We start from the raw sequence: 4,982 nt of genomic DNA, 5'->3' as shown, positions 1-4,982 counted from the left end.
TCTTAACTTGGATGTTAGGAACTAGGGTTTATGCTTGATTGATCCTATTTGATCATCTTGGTTTGATGAGTATACATACATAGGATGCTAAATTATTAATGACAGGGTTCCTATATTTTATGTGAACTTGGTAAGCATTTAGCTACTAATTATGGATCTATGACTACTAATGAAGTAACATGATCACATGTTAACTTGGGGTTTAGGTTTGGAAATAATTTAGGGTTCACATGAAATAGTGGAGCTAGGGTTTCTAATTGAACTAGCGTTTTGGGTTTCATATACAATTTTGAGGTTGTAATCTTTATTCAATATGTAATTAGGGTTTCCCAATTCCCATATAGTTCTTAGGTTAATAACTTCATTATAAAGTTGAAGTTATTAATAACTTTGAAATAAAAATAATATAGGATTTGACATTTTCTTATTTTTAAAGAATTAATAATTAAGACAATTATTAATTAGGGTTTTAAATCCTCCTAATAAGGATTTAATAAGGTGTTAATAAAGGAAAATTAGTTTTAATGTTTTCCTTATTTACTTACTGCTTTTTATTTATTTTAGAACTTTTTCTTAATTTCTGAATCTTAGTTGCATTTGGAATTAAAAGAAAAGACTTAATTAAATAGGGTTAAATAATTAAATTTTTATTTAAAATAAAAATTTCATTTTATATTTTTATTGGGTAGAATTTACTTTTATAAGAATTTTGATATCTTATTTTCATTTTTCTGAATTAATATGGATTTTCTAAATTCATTCCAAGTTTCAGTAATTTTGGAATTTAAATTTAACAGAGAATTACTAAGTACACCGTCCCTGTGCTACCCACAGACACAGACAGGTGGGGCAGGGCCATGTTGGCTGCCACGTGGTGCTGACGTGGCAACCATGTGCGTCACCGGTGGCCAGTCGTGGACGATTCCAGCGTTGGAGGGTTCCCGCGGGCTCGTGTGTGTGCTCAATCGAAAGAGGATGACTAGACAAACCTAATAGTGGTGGCGCCGCTCCCTAATGGTCACCAGAGCGTGCTCGCCGGCGAGGTACTGCGGCGGCGGACACGGTTGATCGACGCGGCGGCACTACGGGACGTGATCGAACGAGCTAGGCATGCTATGGGACTCAGAAGCTCACGAGTATCACGACGCGCGTGACGGCGGGGCGGGGGGGTGGCTGGTTTGCCAGAATCGCCAGCTCCCGTCGTCGGAGAAGACGAGGTCGACGGCGGCGCTACGGGATGCTCGGGGTCGATTCCTCTTGCATACAGAGCAAGTCGAGGACGGCGATCACGATGGTATCCACGGCGAGGTCTGGGGATGCTCTAAACGGCGGCGATGATCGGGGTCTGTGCGTGCTAGGGTTTCGGAATTTTGGGGAAATTGAGCAGAGGAGGAAGAAAGTGAGCCAGGGTTCGTCGTGGAGGTTTTATACGGCGCCAGAACGCGCCTCGTCACTACGTCGAGCAAGGAGAGGTCGCCAGCGATGAGACGAAGACAAGCACGGCTTCGTGCTGTCTCCCATGCGCGAGGAGAGGATGAGGACGACCCCCTCTCCTCTATTTTTAGACGAAGGGGTAAGTTGGGTTGCTGGGCTGGCGTTGGGCCGTGGTTTGGGTCGTGCTGGTGGACTGTTGGTGGGCTGCTCGGCCAGGTGAGGTTCAGGTAAGGTTTTTCTCCCCTTTTCTTTTTCTCGTTTCATTTTCTATTATCAATTCTGTTTTATAATTCGAATTTGAATGCTTTTCTATTTTGCAGGTATTTGATAATCTGAATTTCATTAGGACTAAATAAAGTATCATTGTATTTCTGAATTATTCTTGAATAAACATTTAATATATGTGAGCTTTATTGCAAAATTTTATTAAGCATGATTTGATGCACAAATTTTAATTTCCTTTTTCTTGTGACTCAAATCTGTTTGGAATTAATAGAGTTGATAATTTCAACTCATAGTATTTCAGAGGTTGTTATTAAGATTTGGTTTCTATTTGAGGAGGGGATGACTTACATATGATTTTATGTGAGCACCAATGTATTAGGGTTTTATAATTCCTATTATAACCCCCTTTTAAGGTTAATATTATCATTACCTTTGAAAGTATCTAAGCAGGTATTATTTCCATTATGGTTGATCTTGGTTACAAAGATAAATGGTTAATCACTACACATATGGTTTTAATCATAAAATGTAGCACAAGGTTGTCTTATGTTCATGAATTGAAGCATAAGATATTAATGAGGATGCAATTCTGGTTATAGAGATGAGATGACACCATACTGCATTGGCTAGGGTTTAATCTCATATCCATGATAAGGTGGTTACTTGCTTAATAGTTGTTGTTCCCCTTTAGTTACTAAGGACTTGAGAATTGGTTTTATCTTATACCAATAGATTTCTATTATTATCCTAAATTTATCATTAAAGTAACTAAAGTGGTTATGGTTCTTTTTATAGTTAACTTTGGTTATATGGATGAATGGTTTCTCACCATATAAAGTATAGAGTTTAACTCTAAAGGTTTTCTTGTTTTCTTTTAATTGAGGAATAAGTGAAATGTAGATAGGATTATACTTATGATCACCAAGTGATTCACAAGTTAGGATTGAGATATAACCTAGGTTTGCTTACTCATGATCTTCCTATAATTTCATGTGGTGAATGATATCTACTTATCATATAGGTTTAACTTATGGCTTATTTTTCTATTTCTCCATAGCATGGTCATGGCATTATCATGAGCAATTTGTTCTCAATGGCTTCTACTCCCAATTCTTAGAGTATATGATCCTTACCCAATTTGTAATGATCAAAGGTTTGATTCCTAAAGTATCTCTCATGAACTAGGTTTCTCATTTTCCAAGATCAAGTATTGTCTTGATCAACTAGGTATAGAACTTATTTTATAGTTTCTTGAATGGACATGATTATGGTTGTCTCAATAGTTTATATCCCAGGAAAATGTCTGAGATATACACTTAGATTTCTTCTCAAGGAATGATGATTTAATCATCTCGTTATATGAATAGTTCTCTCCCTCAAATCCAAGTGTTGCCTCAACTAACTTGAGTTTAACACTATAGCTTGAGCTCTCTCTCATATAGGAATAGTTATTCTAGGGTTTATGGTGTACTTAATATTTCCTTAGGTATCTAGGCTAAGACTCCACTTGGCTATCTTGGTTGGATTTATCTCCTCCTTACTTTATCAATTCATGGATATAATCTTATTCCATGTGATATTAGGTTATCTAACCACTCCAAGATGAAATGGTTAATCTCCTAATACTTTAGTTCAATGGTTGTCCTTTATTCTTAACTAAGTAAGGCTAAGATTGGTATGAATGGTCTCTCATTTGGGAAGGACTTTAGTACTAACCTAAGGTTAGACTCCATAGAGAATGATGTGATCATCAATATCTCTAATTATCATAGATGGGTTCTTTCTCTAGGAATGTCTTGAATAATATATTAGGGTTCTTCTTAAAGATGATGATTTGAATACATGGATGTATATCCCAGGTTTAGCTCAAGGTTTATCATTGCTTCTCTAATAAATAATATAGAACTCTCACCTCTCTAGGGTTGATGTATAATAATTTGGAATAGAGAAGAATATATATTTCTAGAGTTGATCTCCTTGTTATGTTTCCACGAATGAAGTAAAATGAATACCATGAGGTTCATGGTAGGATCATGGATTGGTTTAAGACATGGAAAAGTTAAGTCAAGAATAGTTTCTCATTTTAATGTTACTTGATTTGCATTCAAATAGATGTTTATATATTATGGCAAGGATTACCATATTATGATCTGGTATAAGATCAAGCCATTGATCATTGATTAAAGTGTTGTTGTGTTAGTTTTAATTCCATTTGATCTAACCCCTTAGATCAAATCATCTTTACCCAAATCAAGGTTTTAGCAAAGGTCACATTGAGGTTTATAGCACTGGACTTGATGAGCTACTTCAATTCCATCAAGGTCAAGTGAAACTTCAGTTACTGTGACTGTTTTATTTTAAAGCGTAAAAATTCCCCAGATTTTCTATGCATGAATGCAATGCACACATCTGTTTCCTCTATTTTTGTAACCCCAAATCCTGGGATATTACACCGCCGCGCAGGAGGCGGACTACGACCGTGCCCAAGCTGCGAGGACGGGAAGGAGGAGGGCAGCCGGTAATAAGGAACACAGCAAGAGGGACGCCGCCGAGCCACCCAGCTGGTAAGCTGGAGTGGAATCCTCACGCGTACAGGCCGCCCGCGTTGAGTGAAATCCACGGCCCCGGCGACGAGTCAGCGGCGAGTCGCCGGCGAGGCCGCCGGCCCCGTACGTAGCTAGACTAGTAGTACGAATATTTTTAAAAAATGTAATATCTAATTGTAATGGAGAAAGAAACTATCTCCCTATGACACGCGGGCCAGGGCGTACAAGGGACGGACGCGAGCGGCCAGCCATCGGCATCCGCGGCCACGTAAACGCGGCCCAGATTTGGGCTGGCTTTGGGTCGTCCCGGACGCCGCGGCCATCCGTTTCTGGGATGGGTTCGCGTGCTGGCCGGGTTTTTGTCCGTTTTGACCCATCCGGACGCGCGGCCGCGGGATGGGTCGCCGCGTTGGAGATGCCCTTAGAGCATCTTCAGCCGCGTCCTTCAAAGTGTCTCCAAACGACGCCGGATCGAGCGTTTAGGGATGTGTTTCGTTCGTGCCGTGTTTGAGGGACACGGAGCGTTTGGGGATGTGTTTCGTTCGTGCCGTGTTTGAGGGACGTTGCTTTCCAACCGCGTTCCCCAAATGCCACCCCCAAACATTAAAATACTCATTTTTTATTTATTTATTGCATTTTTATTTCAATAGAGAGAAGAAATATTCCACAAACTAATACATAATTCGGAACATGGTTTACACAAACTAAGACATACTTTGAACCATGGTTTCCACAAACTAATACATAGTTTGAACCATGGTTGACACAAATTAAAAC

Source organism: Lolium rigidum, chromosome 4, assembly GCF_022539505.1.
Source record: "Lolium rigidum isolate FL_2022 chromosome 4, APGP_CSIRO_Lrig_0.1, whole genome shotgun sequence".
Lineage (NCBI taxonomy): Eukaryota > Viridiplantae > Streptophyta > Magnoliopsida > Poales > Poaceae > Lolium > Lolium rigidum.
This window is presented reverse-complemented; position numbering follows the sequence as displayed.